Genomic DNA, 18,262 nt, shown 5'->3' on the forward strand with positions numbered 1-18,262 from the left:
TAAGCATATTTAGAGCTCAAATTATACATTACAGATAACTGATTGTCACAGTTGAAATTGTGTTCTTTTTCCATGTTTATGATGAAAGTAGACTTTCTTGTCTGAGAAATCAGACTTGAAAATTAAGAATGTGCTTATGTCTTGGAGACAATTCATAAAACAAAGCAAGCTAATCTGCAAAGTCAGGAAGGCAAGAAAATGTCCTGCTATGACAATCACACATGATCAGCAGTACCTAATGAGCTCCTAATGATGTATAATTTGGTCATCAGGGTGGAGGCTGCAGAACAGATTTCCAAGCATTCCAAAGTATGTGGGGTCTACCCCCTCGTGTTTCTTGTTACATTGCCCATCTTGCATAATGATTTTAATTTATCTGGTTTCAGCTAATTTTTCCCATTGTGTCTGTTCTTCCGCATTTTAACCTCATAGCAATCCTGTGCAGCACATCACAGAGAGGGGGAGAGAGATGGGGGGGTGAACTGGGGAGTTTCAAGTTTCAATGAGAATTAGGATTGGGATCTCCCATATTCTAGTCAATGACTGTCACCACTATATCACACTGGCTTGTTTGTGCTGTTTGCATTCATTGCAGTCATTATAGAGCACTATAATGTTGTTTTCATGTAATATTCTCATGGGCTACCTTCAAGCTGTTGGGGTTTTATTTACATCCTTGCATGTTTGAGTTACTGGGAGGGACTTTTCTGAGCTGGCGTGATTGTATACCAATCATTCCTTCCAACTTTTGAAATTCAAAGAGCCCCACCTCTCTTTTAAGTGTTTTATCCTTTTCTTTCATCAGTTGGTGTCAATCATTTGTTGCTGTTGATTTGTTGGTTGCTAGTACATGAACAGTAAAGAAAGCACTGTACAGAACTCTGCAATTTCAAGCAACTGTAAGTAATGAAAGTTTTTAAAATTGTTTCTCCTACAAATGTCTCATTCTAACACAAGCATGATAAATTATCGGTACTCGATAGGTGCCCATGTTTGGGATTTGCAGAAAGGTTTGGTACTGTAATAGTTGAAACACACATTAGAGTTGTGCAGATTTCTGCTTTTGGACTATAACTCCTGAGGCAAGGCATTTGGGAATGAGCGAAACTTCCTTGAACTTTGGACCAGGAAGGGCTACAGCTATAGCTGTCGCATGCTGACCTGGCAAGCTGTGGCAATGCTAAAGGACAACAAAGACCAAGAAGGAATATCCAGGAGTGCAGTTGAAAACAAAGCAATTAAATTAGATTTTACATATTTACTGGAATAACTGGTCCGGTTTGGGACTGCTGATGTCTAATGTAAAACAGAAGACACAGAAAACACTTGGTTAGTATATAAAGTACACTATCAAATGGGTCATTCAAGTGATGGAAATAACAGTGATTGGTTGCAAATTCAGCAGTGGCTTTTACATACCTGGTGATGGACTAGTTGCATGAAAGGGTAATCAAGCAAGATTCCCCATTCGAGAAAATAAAATTATGATGTTGGTTCCACATTTTTTCTCATTGATATAGACTGGATACAATAACACCCTCTTTGTTTATATGGATATGACACTTCTCCCTTAAATTGCACAGATCTGAGCAGCACAGTTTTGGTTATATATGGATTTTTAAATGAATGAATGAATGAATGAATGAATGAATGAATGAATGAATGAATGAATGAATGAATGAATGAATGAATGAATGAATGAATGAATGAATGAACGAACGAACGAATGAATGAATGAATAAGACTGTGCTGCTATTTGTCTCCAGGAAGTGGCTTGAGAAAGGTTGGTCTTCGACTTCCTGTTGTTGGTGGAGCGGCCCCTGATCTGATGTTGGTGGCCCAACCCCTCTCGTGCCATGGCAGGTCCACATGGCAGCCAAAGAGAGTGCTGGGGCATGCCAGGAGGCTGACACGGGTCGGGGGAAGTCTGTGTATAGATACATGTGTTTGTGTTAATAAACTGTTTGTGCTTTATGTTTCAGGGGCATAATAGTTTGACACATATTTTGAACTACATGGGGTTCTGGCACCCCTAATCTCAGTGTTGCTGAAGAAATAGGTGGATTTTAATCCCACCCGGGCACTGTAAAGCATTTCTCCAGATAAAGCACTTTACAAATTGGCTTTAGCTATCCAGGTGTCAGACAAAATGATCTTTAAATATCTTGGCCTTTTGAGCAGCTATGTTCTTTCTACAGATTGTCAGAAATTTGTCAGCATTGAGACATATACCGATACACATACAGAGACAGATGTGCACACACACAACATGCACACATGCATGCACACATGCATACACACACACATGAGGGGAGGGGAGGGAGAAAGAGAGTGAAAGATGCTTTGTATCCAAGTGCAAAAAAATGTAACATTAAACATTTAAAACTGTTTTATTTATTTACAATATTTTTTAGCTGCACCATCACCAGTGGCAACAAACTCATAAAATTTACCAGGAAATTACTGTAGTTATAATTTATTGTGCTGCATTGAATACAAGGTGGAACTGACTTGACACCAACAACCCATCGCCATTCCAGGGAAAAATAAATAAGTATATTAAACAAAAGAATTTGCAATGGATACATTGAAATAATGTGACAACGATATTCAAAAACCACTAGAACAACACCTTAACCTTCTGCAAAACTCAGTTAATGATTTCATTGTGGCCATTCTTGAATAAAGGAACTTCAAAGATGGCTTGCAGCATAAATAGCTGCACTTTTCTCAGTGAGGTTCCGTTTTATCTCCTGTGGCTTGAACTGGGATGATGACAATGACAAGGATAAGAAAGATGATGATAATTATTTATTCTAATCCCAGTACATGGATTAACCAGCTCATCACTGCAACATTGCTTTTGTTATCACCCAGTAACAGTTCAGTGGCTAGCTACTGCTAATATGATAATTGCCACTGTCAGTACTTTCTGAATTTTACTTTTCAATTTGCAAATCCCTATCTCCAGAATTTTCTCTCTATCTATTATTATAATAATTATGTGCTATCAAGTCAGTTCTGCTTTATGGCAACAGTTTCCAGGATTTCCTAGGTGCAAAGCACAAAAAAGCACTTGGCAGCAGTCTGGGACTGTGTGGTGTGTCCGAAGCCACACAGCCTGGCCCTTCTGTTATAAGACACAGTAAGAAATAAAACCCCTGATGCCTGGCTCCATGGCCAGATGCTCTGACTCACTGAGCAATCCAGCCTGTTTCATGTGTGTCCAGTAAACACATACAGACACACACATCTATCTATCTATCTATCTATCTATCTATCTATCTATCTATCTATCTATCTATCTATCTATCTATCTATCTATCTATCTATCTATCTATCTATCTATCTATCTATCTATCTGTCTGTCTGTCTGTCTGTCTGTCTGTCTGTCTGTCTGTCCGTCTGTCCGTCCGTCCGTCCGTCCGTCCGTCCGTCCGTCCGTCCGTCCGTCCGTCCGTCCGTCCGTCCGTCCGTCCGTCCGTCCGTCCGTCCGTCCGTCCGTCCGTCTACCCATCTAGCTAGCTAGCTAGCTAGCTAACTAGCTAGGTGGTAGTTTATAAATGCTTATGCTATTCTTGATTGTTTAAATATTTTCAAGCAACTTCTAGCATTTTAAAACATTCCAGTAGAAATAATCAACTTTTAGGAAAAGGACATTTTGGATGTACAAAGGAGCTAGGAATATATAAAACATAAGATGGATCTCTCTATATATAGGAGTTGGATTTAGGTTATCTGAAGAACCTCAGCTTCAAGAGTTTAGGAAGACACCTCATCTCTTGACTCCACAATAAAATGTTTTTCATTCTCGTGACATTTGCAGCAATCTAAATTTTCAGAAAAATCTAGATTAACATGGGCCAAGGGTATGTAGAAGAATTCTTTGGTTCTATCCATAACAGGCTTGATGTATGTAAATCTGATTCCAGTTCAAACACTTAAATCTACACACAGGTTTTGAGCTCCACAGAGACATTAAAGCAAGAGTGAGGAAGATCTTGAGGTTGTGAAACATATCCCTAGACCTTCAGGAGCTGCATCTTTCTCCATCCCATGCTATAGAGAAGGTTCCAGAACTGCAAAGCTCTAAGGCATCATAGAGCACAGAATAGATGTGAGGGAGGTGTCTCCAGGCAGCACTTCACATGGGAAGGGAATAAGATAGGAATAATTCTCTTCAGCCATTGTCCTGCTGAGTTCAAAATGTCAGTGCCTTGTGGCAACCTGAAGCAGCAAATTCAAGGAGCAACATAGCAGCAGCAGCAGCAGCAAAAAGCAGCTCAGGAGCTGCATATAACATTCCTCTGCCTTACAGAACCTAAGGGTGTATCTGTACTACACAGTTATAGCAAACTGATTTCATTTTAATTGCCAGATCTTGAGACTCTATAGAATGGAACCTTAAAGAGGAATTACAGTGCTGTAACTGTGTAGCGTAGATACATTGAGTCCAACGCGTCTTCTTTCATTGAGAAACAAAACTGACCTTACTATGAGGCAAGGCGAGGTAAGTTATCAGATGACAGGTGCTGGGTCAACAAGAGGTTTTCCTTGGCTCTTCCTCTTGAGCAACCTCCCTGACCAAATCCTTTTGCTGGAGAGCAAAGCGGCATTGGCTACAAGACCTGTCCTATGCCTTCCAAACAAGCCAGCTGCCCTTCAACAGGGCTGCAAACCCTATTTTATTGTCACTGTTGATGTGGAATCTAACTGAATATGGAAGTCAACTTGCGGTCCAGGAAATGGGGAAAAGGGGAAGGGCACTGGGACAATTTGTAGCTTTTGTTAATGTGCTGAGCTTCAAACAGCACAAAACGATAAAGGGCAGAAACTGAGCAGATATCACCTGTCCCAAAGGTGATTGCTGCTGAATAGTTAATCTTAGTTTTAGTTTGAAATGTAGTGATCAGAAAAAACAGAAACTGAAGGATGATAGGGATTCTTGAGCATTCAAAATATGAGACACAGCTATAATGTTTGGTCTTTCCAACCCACTATTCTTCTCCTCTTCCATTTTTATTTGAGGGTCAAACCAAATGGATGACTTCTAGTGCATAAAAGGATCAAACTGAAATTAGTTATCCAATTTCCTCCCTATATCCTTTGTACAATAAAGAGTATGGCAAAAAAAGGAAAAGGAAAAGCTATTATGGTGTTCTTGATATGGCTCCCAGTGCTCTAATGCGATGCAATTGCTGCCAGGTCATTTCCAAGATCATCCATCTTGCTTGCTTAAAAGAGGTACTGAGTGAATACTCAAGAGTTCATGAAAGTTAAAAAGGCCAAAAGTAGATATTGTACGGGAGATGCTTGAAGAGTATCATCTTGTTTAGTTCTGTTTTGTTTTAAATGAGATTAATATCACCCACAGAGAAGCTGCAAATTAGCTCTGACCCTATCAACAGGGAAGTTTCCTCTCAGAGGGCAAATAGTGACTTGAGAATGGAATGGTGGTAATGAGAAAATGGCTGGATGGGAAAGTTTCCTCGTCACCAGCTCCATGCCTACCCTGTTACTGCCTCAATGAGGCAAAATATGAATATGAGATTCCAATCCTATATCCACTTAACCTGGAACTGTTCCACTGAGCTAAACTGAGACATGCATAGGATTTGGATCATTATGTTTCTTTATTCCAGGGAGAAAACAAATGAAAAACATACCAGTCTTCTGAATCTAAAGCTGTCTTGTTATAACCTGCTTCAATGTCACCTTGTTCAGTTTTACGGAACATGTGAAGCTGTCACGTACTGCAGTGGCTATTAGACAATCGAGTTCAGTAGTACTGCCTACGGTGGAGTCTAAAATAATCCTCCGTGATGGAATCCAGCTGAATATTGTTGCAGCAGTTCTTCAGGCAGAGGTCATCCTCAGAAAGCCAGGATGACATCTTGGAAGAATGTTCAGCTAAGCCAGGGGTGGTGAACTTTTGGTATGCCAAATTTTGAATTTCTGAGTCCAACTGGGGATTCAAATCCAGGCCTTCTGAGTCCCCCAATCCACCACTCTATCCTCTGCAGCACACTGTCTTCCCTGTGGCAGTAAGTGACTTTACTAAATTTCAATGGCATTGTGTGAAAAGAAAATAGAAAATACTTGCTTTCATTGTTGCCCCCCCCCCCCGTTTGCTGCCAAACATAGTGGTACTCAATTTCTTTACTGTGTTTTGGGAGAGCCTTAAGAACTCCAAAGTGGCCTTAGAGAGCCATTTGTATGTTATATATGTCTTACTTTGGATTCAAAGATGCCCAACATGTGCATGGAAAGATATTTCTGCTCACATAATTTTCATCAAATTTTCCTTTCTCCCACAGGTGGCTACATCACATCCAATGTGGTTCCTGTGGTGCCCCAACTTCCAGAAGCAGGAGATTCAGGGATCTGCAGTTGGAAGGGATAAGTGAGCAGAGTTCCACGACCAGCGTTCTACTCACAAAGAAAGAATCCAACTATGCTTCTCTTAATGTCTTGATTCACCTTGTAGGCCTGACTGCTTCTGCTGATTGCATCTAAAGTTAGTCACATGTGCTGCTCTCTGGAAATAAAAAGTCTCTGAGACAAATCCATTGATCACTGGTCTTGATTTTTCTGAGTACATACTATTCCAAACCACAGTTCACTTCATAAGCACTCAGGCAAGCTGAAATGTGAAGCTTGAATCTGTCCACTACAAGGCCATTCCAACAATACAAAGAGGTGTTCCCACTGGCAGGTACCTGCAACGCTGCAGATTTATATATGTGAATAAAAATATCTATGGGTTGAATCAAGACTTAATTATATTTAGAGTTGCCCTGTAGAATCAATGAGAGTACTATAGGGTGGGCAACTTGAAAGAGTCTGGAAGAACTTTACCAGCCCCCAAGACTAGGGACTACATTACCCCTGGAAATGTACAAAAATACACACACTGCATACACACCCCATGAGCAAAATCATGTCTGCTTCTGTTTTTGTGGGTTTGGGGGGGGCATGTCCTATTTTATCACATAACTGTTCTTTTGAAGTAGAACAGTTTTGTGGCATTTTTTCCTGGTAGGTGGATATCAATCTTTTACATTGCTTGCACATTTATTCAGAAGCATGGAGTTCAGTGGGAGTTGCACTAAGAACAATGCATATAGGTTTGCAGCCTTAATGTTCCTGGTGAGAGCAACAGAAGTATTTAATTTAAGTATCTTCCAGACTGCTTTGACCTCAGAGCAGTTCAGCTTTCCCTCCCTCAAATAGTCTGCAGAAGCTAAAAAGACTGTCATCTTGATTACTGATTTAGGAATAAAAAGGTTAACAATTTTAGAAATAAATGACCCTGCTTGGCTTTAATTATTATTTAATCCCTCTTCTGAACATGAGATTACCAGCTTGCATTACAACTTGGTTTTGAAATGTCTCAACACTATTTAAAGACTGTTGTTTGTGTTGTCAGTTGTATGTACTACACTTGTCAGCTTTCTGTTATATTCATACTTTTACAAATTTTGTTGTAATACTGCTTTTTAAAGAGTTAAAATATTAAAATTTCCAGGGTGTTGAAGCAGCCAGAGGCTATGGCTGCATTTCTATACCCACATAGTTGGCAGTGTGCCCCATGGACTCCTGGGAAACATCCTGTGACTGGGCATGCTTATAATTGCACTCTAAGGGAACTAAAATGGCTGAATACAAGATGAAAGTACAGGACTGAGATATTCAATGGTCTCACACATAATTTTAGAGGCAATGCTGTCACATCACTTTTTTGCACCAATAGCATAGGTGTGTAGTAGAGAAATGCTCCAGTGATTCTCATTTCAGTGGTGTGCTTGTGAAAGGAAACCATAAATAATTCATATTGCACATATTCATTTCATATATTCAGTTTTTCAGAGATACCACATCCAAATTAGTTCTATTCAAAAATAAAATACTGTAAAAATGGCGTGAAATTTAACATTACTTCAGTCTAGGGTAAAGCAAAAAAGCAAAGCGTGCTGCTTATATACCGCCCCATAGTGCTTCAAGCACTCTCTGGACAGTTTACATGTTAATTATGCAGGCTACACATTGCCCCCCCCCAGCAAGCTGGGTACTCATTTTACTGACCTCAGAAGGATAGAAGGCTGAGTCAACCTTGAGCCGCTACCTGGGATTGAACCCCAGGTCGTGAGCACAGTTTTGGCTGCAGTACAGTGGTTTAACCACTGTGCCACAAGGCTCTTAGATCCACTAAAGTCAATGAGACCTTGTTGTGACTGGGACATCTTGTTTATTTTAATGTGTCCAGTCTTGTCTGGACAGGAATAATATTGGATTTAGCCTACTCGGTCCAGTAATCAAAGGATTGTTGCTTTTCTCCCCACTCTGATCCCCAAAGCATCTGGATTTTGAAAAACACAGATGAAAATAAGAGCAGGCATTCTGCCCATGGGTTTCCTCATATTTATCTTCCTGTATTTCACATGCAGAGGTATCTGTAAAGTTATTCTAAGCATTGGGCTCTGATGATAGGCAGCTGGTTGGCACTGGATGTCCAAAAATATGTGGGATTTTCTCCAGGAATCCAGCTGGACAGATGGTGAGGGAAAAGAATAGGAGTTATCAGAGAATACAGTGGGTACTTTTAATTTAAGATAATCAAAACCCAATACCTACTTTCAAACTGATCCTTTAGATTCTTAACTATCGAACTTCAGAAAGACAGAAAGTTGTCCTTTGTTCAGACTATGGCTATATGAAATGTTTGCAGCAATATGAATCTGTTAGATTTTCCACTGCACATTTTTACAAAATCAAATACTGAGCCATCTTTCAGGGTGCATGGCTTACAGGCAATTTTACTAAACAGATTGGCTCAACAACTGAATAAAACATGGTAAAATAACAATGTTGATGGGCTGATAGAAGACCAAAGCATGCCAGAAAAGAATCTGAAGGAGGTGAGACTGCTACTGTGATGTACAGACAGCATAAGACTATTTAGCAGCACCAATGCTGACAGGTCCAATTGCCAAGTCTGAGCCAATCTGGGCTCATGTGCAATTCATCCACTAAACAATTGCATACTTAGCTTTTTAAAGCTAGACAGTGAGGGCTTGATCCAGATCAGGAAACTGGCAGAGAGTACAGTATATAGCTTTACCTCTGCCTCCCAGTGCGGTACTACTCTGGACCAGAGCAGCCTCTTATGTGCATTTGAAGATAAGCCTATATTGGCATAAAATGGGTACTAATGTGAAAGGATTGTATATTTGTGTGTGCGCGTGTTTGCACAGTGAAAGAGAAAATTTATAACACTGACATTTTTCAACATTGTGCCACCCTCTTGTACTCACTACCATTCACAGAGTGACAACAAGCAAGGGCAAATGCCAGAAACTGACTCCTTTTTCATCAGTTAACCACTTCTTATCCAAACACAAAGGAATTGTCAGGGCTGTTTTTCAACAAGTGTGATTAGTAGTAGCAGAAGAGGGTATCCTGTAGACCATCTTGACTGCTGCCATTGGTGTTGTCAACATTCGTTGCCATTTGCTGTGTAAATGTGGACATCGATTTTCCTGCTGGAAACATTGGCATAATATTGTACAGCAATATCGGGCCATTCTCTGGCTTTCTGAATCATGGGTACAAAAGCAAAATATTCTTCATTCATAAACCAAAGATTTTTTAAAATTGAATTTTCTGGCTTTTTAAAAATTTCTATACACTACACACAAATTCCAACAGAAACTTCCTTTATATAGACTTAGCCAGTGCTAGAGGATTCCACAAGATGATCTGTACTATGGTTCCTGGGAGAAGAGAGAAGCAATAACAGCTTTGATGTGGCTATAGTCCCTCTTTGGCAAAATATTTTGAAGGGCTGTTTTGGACTTAATGAAATGGTGAAGCCAAAGTGTGAGCAGGTACAGTACAACATGTACAATGGAGAAACATGCACAACCTTTAACCTTTCAGGTAAACTCATGTTGCCATGGCCTCTCCTCAGAATGCAGAGTAGAAAGCTACATATGTTCCAATTTCCTAACCTTTTCCTTGAGTTAGGAAAGCTGAGGAAGAAAAGCTGCATTAGACCAAAAGCTCTATGGACAGGTTGTGTGCGTGTTTTCTAAAACATGTTCCTTTGTCTTTTGAAATGAAAAAAGGAAGAGTTTGGAGTTATCAGAATGCCACTGGAAACCAGGGTCAAATTCATTCATACTACTCTTATGTGGAAGGAAGATGGTGAAGAAAGACAGGGACAAAATTACACTCATTTGAAATGTGGTAGAAATACTAAAGACAGCTAGAAAGCCAGAAAACCAGAAAAGTGTGTATTCAATCAAGTCAAACATCTACCATGGACATATAATGGAAATACAGAAGTGACCAGAATAGGCCACTTTGTTGGGAGAAGTGGAGTAGAGCAGCAGAAAAAGAGAAAGATCTAACATGAAATATGTTGACTCGGTAGAGGAAACCACACATGCTAGTTTGTAAGATCTGAGCAGAACTTATTGGAAAAGACAATATTGCTAGGAAGGGGGTAGTAGGAAGAGAGAAAATGGGATGTTGGTTTGCAAGATTTGAGCAGAGCTGTTAATGATATGACATTTTGGAAGTCAGTAAGTCATGTAGCCACCACACATCAGAAATGACTTGATGGCATATAGTATCTTTAAAGGGTTTTTTTCTTAATTACCAAACAATGGTATGGTGACAACATGGGTGCAATAGACACCGTCCCCAGCCACAAAGCAAAAAACAATAATTTTACAACTTATCCAAGTGAACTTCTGAATACTGTATTCTCTATTTTTAAAATGTGTTTTAAAAATATTTTACATGAGAAATAGAAACTCTTTTTAATGTCTGTTCGGCCAGGAAAAAGGTTTTCCTGAGAGTCATTTAGTTTGGTCCTGACTGGCAGGATCAAAACTTCAGATGTCCCCTCCTTGCTCTCAACCTTGGAACAATGTTTATGTTTAGAACATTTGTGCTGATAAGAAAGCCAGGAAGTCAAAGGAATCCTCTCCAATGGATTTTTTTTTCAGTCAGTATTAACACACACACACAACCCTGGATTCCTTCTAAATATAAGAGAAATCCACTGGAACAAACCATTCATTTTCAAGTTAACCAAGTTTGATTTTTCAGTATATTTGATCTGTTTTAAGCCTGCATACAGAAAAAGCAGCCAGTGTGTGCACAGGGGGTAAAACAGTTTTTCTTTTTTAAAAACTATTTGCCCAAACATCCCTAAATTTGGCAGAGAGGAAGGGATGGCTGTCTGCTACATCTGTGCCAAACTTCGCATGACATCTAGGTTTTAGGTCTTAAGTTTTTGTTTGGGTTTCCCTCCCCCATTTTTGACTTGCCTTATGGGCTGCTGATTTGCACTATTGCACAATATCTATTGTTGCACTCTCATGCAGCAATAGTTTGAATTTTTTGCTTTAGCAGGACGTTCAACTCAATGACCACAGAGTCTCTTCCAACTCTACAGTTGTACAGTTCTATGATACTGTGTACCTCCTGATCCAACTCAGCTCACTGTTCCTGATGTACTTATGGGAGCACAGATGTCTGAAAATGGAAGCCCCTGAAGCATGGCTGTTTATGAGCAGACCTCCATATGATGAAGAACTCTTGTGCAATCAGGGATCCTAGTCTATGGAAGTCTGTCCATATATATTTGCATGCATATATGGGTACTATAAATAGGGAACCTTTACAGTCTATTTCCTCACACAGCCATAGAATGAATGTTGTAATATCTTTGCCTGATGACGTATTCATTTTATGCATCTTTGGCATGGTCTATCAGAACAATTTTAAGTCTGAAGTATCTCAGAGATTGGGAAGAAGGTATCTATATTCATATGCTGATGTGAAGACTCTAAGGCGCACTCTCAAACCCAGTATCCTTCAGTTTTTCAATTTGTCCAAACATTGTTCCACTGTTTTTCTACTGAAAATGCTTAGATGAGCATAAAATGTGTATATTTGTGAAATATAACACATACAAGTGTGCGTATTAGGCAAAAATAATCATGAGAAATTGTGTATATTAGGAAAAATGTTCATGGCAACCCACAGACATCCATAAACTGATGCGCAAACAGGAAGAAATGATCTTTTCTAAAATATTAGCAGAGACAGAGAGGCTGAAATGGATTTCTCCATCCCAATGTTTAAGTGCTGTTGCTAGCAGGTAAAAAATTCGATCTGCCATAATCTGGAGCGTGATATCTAAGAATTTGCAAGGTCTCTATATTGTGACCTTTTAAAACATTTCAAAGTCTGTTGCAAGTTTCATAAGGGAGAGAGTGAATGGTGCCATTAACAACAGCAGTTGAAAGTAGCACTGAAACGCATGACCTGTTTTCTCTCTAAAGAAATATTTATCCAGTCAGGGTCCTTAGCAGCTTTGAACCATTATATGAAGATTCACACTTCATATAACCAACCAACCACACACACACACACACACACACACACACACAGAGAGAGAGAGAGAGAGAGAGAGAGAGAGAGAGAGAGAGAGAGAGAGAGAACAGAATACTCTATTCTGCAGATTGTGCATGGAAAAGTGTTTCTGTGTATGAATGGCTGAGTTCACTTGACTTCCTCTGTTAAAAGATGTTAAGAGAATGGAAAAGCAGGGAAAGCTAACATTTTTCACACAAAGGGGGGAAAGATAAGCTGAAGTTAGTTCAAGAATGTCATCATTGATTTTATGCTTCAATAGATCACAACCAGATGCAGAGTTTGGTATGTTTAAGTCCATTGGTTTCAATGGGCTTAAGCATGCATGAATCTATTTGTTTGTTTACATAAAACATTCTGTACTGTTTTCAATGTAAGGAAACACTGCCAGCATGCTTTTGGTAAAATGATAAAAGAGGAGGAAATTAAATGGAATTTAGAATACCACATTACAATGATGAACTCAGAAGAGTGCTGAATCACACAGATACCAATCAATTACAACCAGATTGGGTGAGTTGTTGGCAGAGATGGACCATTTGCAAAGCAGATATAGTAACTACTCCAGCCTCCCTTTACCAAACTTCAGAAGATGACTCTCAGAGGGCAGGATTTACAGGGCTAAACCTGTGAGCTTGCTCATGTAGAAGAGATGTTTAGGTAGCTGGGAAAATGTTATAAATGAGGTATCTTCAGAGAGAGAGAGAAAGACTGCAAGCCTAGCCCATCTTTGACCCACAACCAAGAGTACTGTATTTCTGTAAATTTAGGAGCACACAAGCAGATCTCTACTGACACTTTCAGTAGATAGACAGATTGATATGCTAGTGCCTGGATGTTTCTGAGACTGGATTTTGTGCCTGCATCTGGTGGGTGCTGTGTATAGCCTGAGAAATACACAGATGCACTAAGAGAGGGATTCATGACTTTTTGCATCTTATGTTCCACTGATGGTTCTGCCAAACAACTGGGGCTCTGCCTGCTTTTTTCAGGAATTGCATTTGTATGTTTACAAGTATTCTATTAGCATATTTACCAATTTATAGTAAGTTTTAAGTACATTTTTAAAAAGCAATGCTGCTGTTGTGAGAAAATGAAAGTCACAATTCCATTAGCAACTGAAAACTGGCATAAATTTTATTGCCACTGTAAACAGCAAAATACAAAGATAATACATTTTTCAAGTGTACTACTATTATTGGGAATACTGTAAAATCATAGAGTGGATTATTATTAGTTGCTCTGAAAACTCTGCCTCCCAACTAGACTATTTCTGCATCCCACTTTTTTTTTTAAATTTAATTTATATGCCGCCCACTCTACCCAAAGGTCTCTGGGCAGCTTACAACAATTAAAATTCAACACAATAAAATATAAAATGATTAAAATACGATTAAAATACAAATTAAAATTTAATTTTCACTCATTTATAATGAGTGAAAATTGTGAGCAGATTATCTATGTACCTTCAAGTCAGATTTTCACATGGGCAGCTTTAAGGACATTATTACCCCGTCTCATACCTTTTAATAGTTAAAAATCTGTCTTGGAGTGGAAAGTCCATCAAACAAGGAACACATTCAGACAGAATAGCCTCTGAGAGCCTTTTAGCTCTACAGCCCTATCCTTTGTAAGGTAGAATCCAAGCTGGAGGAGATTACTTTTTTGGAGCTCCCTCTAAAAAATCTCCGCTGGGAGAGAGGCACTTGTAAAAACACAATTTAAATATATCATTTAACTTGAAAGCCCTATTAGGGCTGCTGTAAGTTGATTCCAATTTCATGGTATACAACTAACTCCCAACAATCCTCCAGTTAACATTGTCATGCAAAACTCTGTGTGGTACATACAACCATCCTACTTTCCCTGCAATCTCAAATCCAACTCAAAGCTAGAATTGAGAGGTAACAAGTTACTTCTAATTCCTTTTTCAGAAAAGGTATAACTAAGTTATATTACAAGTATAGCATCATCACTCCATTAATTTAACTTTTTTGTTTTATCTCAACTTTGATCAAATAATTGCAGTTGTGTTTAGTGGAACACCACCAGAATAACTTCGAGCCACAGAGACTGAATTTGTTAATATCCTAACAAGAATATGCCAACAAATATAAAAAAGAAAACATAGTCCAGACACTGGCAACAATCAATGTACATTCCATTCTCCAAGAAAGGAGGTATCAAGAATTATTCACACTCTTGCATTTCTGATCACATATGTGTGTGAAAGCTGGACTGTAAAAAAAAAGCTGACAGGAAAAAAAATGATTAATTTAAAATGTGGAGCTGGAGGACACTTTTGTGGACTGCCAGAAAGACAAACAAGTGCATCCTTGATCGAATCAAGCCTGAACTATATCTAGAAGCAAACATGTTGAAGCGGAGGTTGCCCTGCTTTGGGCACATCAGAAGAAGGACGATTCTCTGGAAAAGAAAATGATGCTGGAAAAGGTGGAATTCAGCTGGAAAAAAGGAAGCCCAAATACAAGATGAGCTGACTCTCTAAAGGGACCCCAGGATTGAGTTTACAAGAGCTGAACAGGGCAACTGAAGACAGGACATTTTGGAGATCTCATTTATGGGGTTGCCATGAGACGGTAGTCACTTGATGGTACTTAATAACAACACCAATCAACAAGAGGAGTTCATAGTATACAGATATCTTTTAGAAGCTAGCTATTTCAGTGACTTGAAAAACTAGAAAGTATGTAGTTCCTTTTAGCAAACAGAAATCCCACTGCTAACTCCTTTAAGGAGGTGTCTTGTACAGGACTTGCAAAAGTAAATTCCCAAGCTGTGCTCACATCTGCAGAGACATCAGAAACCTTGCAGAGTAAGTGTATTGCAGGAAAAACAATAAGAGTGTTGGGGCTTCCTGAAGACTTATGCTTTGGTTTGCCCATTTCATCTGATACAAAATGTTTTCTCTTGCCTTAGGAAAGTAGCAGTAGGGATGCTGTTCTCTTAGCTTGTTTTTACACACACACACACACACACACACAGAGAGAGAGAGAGAGAGAGAGAGAGAGAGAGAGAGATACTTCCATAGTTCTTCCCTAGGACAACTACATATATAAAATAATGGAAGCCAAAATATATTGCTATAATATTATAATTTTTGTTTTGTTAGTCACTCTATTTTAAATGTATGTTTTAAGTTATAAATGTGTTTTTCCTAGGATCCAGAATAGGCTATTCTGAAGATTGTTTAATGTCTTTCTATCCTTTTTTCTCTTCACCTTGCTTCTTCCCTTGTTGTAAATAGATGTTCCTAAGAATCACTGTTTATTGTTCCTCTATTTTTGTCAAATTCATAAACAAAAATACTTTGCTTTTATAATTTTTTTCCTTTCTCACCATCTCATTTAAACATTAATTACCTGGAAAATGCCACTTAAAGGTCTGACTCACTCCTATCTAGCAAGGTATTTGGAAACATGAAGCACTTTCTATCAATGTATCTAATCAAAGGAAATTAGATTACAGCACAGTTACTTACAAGGAGCCCACAAAAGAAAATAATCAAGTAAGCTAGAGGTTTGCTATGACAAAATTGTTTACCCACTTGGCAGGCCTCCATCACCCAGGAACAGATTTTGCAAATTTAATAAACAGATTACAAAATCAGCTCACTCAGGTGCGGTGATTAAAAGGGTTGCACGTGACACTGTCAATTTATCCATAGCTTGAAGCTATAATTTCACATAGAGAATTACACAGCATTAAAATTCAGGTGTTGCATGATTTTTAAAAATGTATGAGGATAAGAAAGAGGAATGAGAAAAAGGAAACATAGTTTTTCTGTGTTTTGTTAAATAAAAGATAGCAGTGTCAGCTCTCTTGCCCTTGGAAGGAGAAAGAAGAACTAGAAGAGAGGGAAATGTAGCAAAAGAAAGGTAGAATTCTTCACTCTCTCTACTAGAGATATAAGGAGCTTTAAGTGTAGGTGATCATGGAACAAAAGGAAGGCTAATGATGTGGGTGATCACAGATACGTAAATAGGAAAGCAATTAACTTTAGAGAAAGTACAAAGAAGTCGACCACAGATGTCCGAGCCAGCGGACCCTAAAGGCAATGCCTTGAGCTCTTTTATTAACTTAGCAAGGGTTACATCATATGTTGTGAGAATTCAGATAGGATATTAGTTACCTAATCGCCACTAGGATTGCCCAGAGAAAGCCTTTTAATTTATGATCTAACTCTAAGGGAAAAGGCAGAATGAGAGATCACCCCGCCCATCAGGAGCTGCTAATGACCTTGAGCAGGGTTTTCCCACATTCCTCCTTTTTCTTTTCAAGTAAAGGCATATATTCTTTCATATACAGTGGTGCCCCGCATAGCGACGTTAATCCATTACAGGATTAACGTCGCTATCCGGATTCTTCACTATGTGGGAGGGGAAAACCCATAGGAACGCATTAAACTCCGTTTAATGCATTCCTATTGGGGGAAAACTCACCGGTAAGTGAAGAATCCCGATCGGGCCGCCATTTTCACTGCCTTGGTAAGCGAGGTGTGAAAACGCTGCGGGCGGCCATTTCCCCCCAGCCGGGCAGCGCTTGCTTCGGCTGTGGACGCCTCCCCGCAGGTTGCGCCGCCCAGCCAGGGGGAGAAGGTTCAGAGCCCCCGCGGCGGACGCTTCCCTGGAGGTTGCTCTGAAGCCAGGCTTCAGAGCAACCTCCGGCGAAGCGTCCACCGTGGGCGCCCTGAAACTTCGCCGCCTTCTCCCCCCAGCTGGGCAGGGCTTGCCTCTGAGCACCGGCGGTGGACGCTTTCCCGGAGGTTGCTCTGAAGGCTGCGCCTCCCAGCTGGGCGGCGCTGCCTTCAGAGCAACCTCAGTCTCCACCGGGGGTGCTCGGAAGCAAGCCCCGCCTAGCTGCGGGGCTTGCCTCCGAGCACCAGCGGTGGACGCTTTCCCTGGAGGTTGCTCTGAAGGCTGCGCCTCCCAGCTGGGCGGCGCTGCCTTCAGAGCAACCTCAGCGTCCACCCCGGGGCTCGGAGGCAAGCCCTACCGAGCGCCGGCGGTGGACGCTTCCCTGGAGGTTGCTTTGAAGGCAGCACCGCCCAGCTGGGCGGCACTGCCTTCAGAGCAACCTCAGCTTCCACCCCGGGGCTCGGAAGCAAGCCCTACCGAGCGCCGGTGGTGGACGCTTCCCTGGAGGTTGCTTTGAAGGCAGCGCTGCCTTCAGAGCAACCTCCAGGGAAGCGTCCACCGCTGGCACTCGGAGGCAAGCACCGCCCACCTGGGGGGAAATGGTGCCTATGGGGAAAAATCGCAAAGCGATTTTTCCCCATAGGGGCCATCGGTATGCGATCGCTTTTGCGATCGCAAAATCCGCATCGGTATGCGGATTCGTCGTTAAACGGTGCATTCGTTATACGAGGCACCACTGTATTTGCAAACTACATTCAAGGACACAGATTTCCTGGTTCACTCTCAGTAAATTTTCCATCTGAAAATAATATGAATGCCATTGAGTCACATAAGCTAAAGTCAGTCAAAGATGGAAAACATTGTTTTTTGGGACTGTATTCCAAACAGCCAGGATAGTCACTGATTTCTGCAAGCTATAATCCAAAACAAACGAACAAACAAAAACACACAACAACAACAAGCATTTTACAACTCTGTATGCAGACCATCAAAAGATTCTTATCAGTCATGGTATTTCATACAACTGTTGTTGAATTTTGGTAATCTCCTTTACTGTACTAAGAAGGGCAAACGCAAAGAAGACAGAATTCCGGAACCTCTAATAGTTGTATAGAATTGAGAAAGCATGTATATGTACATTATGTGTCGAACGA

General features: G+C 40.2%; 1 long non-coding RNA gene across 1 annotated transcript; it reads left to right on the forward strand.

Annotated features, from left to right (window-relative positions):
* Nucleotides 1-805: 805 nt before the first annotated feature.
* LOC144583268 (uncharacterized) lies at nucleotides 806-6,565 on the forward strand. Its single transcript, XR_013536968.1, has 2 exons — nucleotides 806-899; nucleotides 6,318-6,565. It is a non-coding gene; the product is annotated as an uncharacterized LOC144583268 (long non-coding RNA).
* The last annotated feature ends 11,697 nt before the right edge of the window (nucleotides 6,566-18,262 follow it).

Source organism: Pogona vitticeps, chromosome 5 (assembly GCF_051106095.1).
Source record: "Pogona vitticeps strain Pit_001003342236 chromosome 5, PviZW2.1, whole genome shotgun sequence".
NCBI lineage: Eukaryota > Metazoa > Chordata > Lepidosauria > Squamata > Agamidae > Pogona > Pogona vitticeps.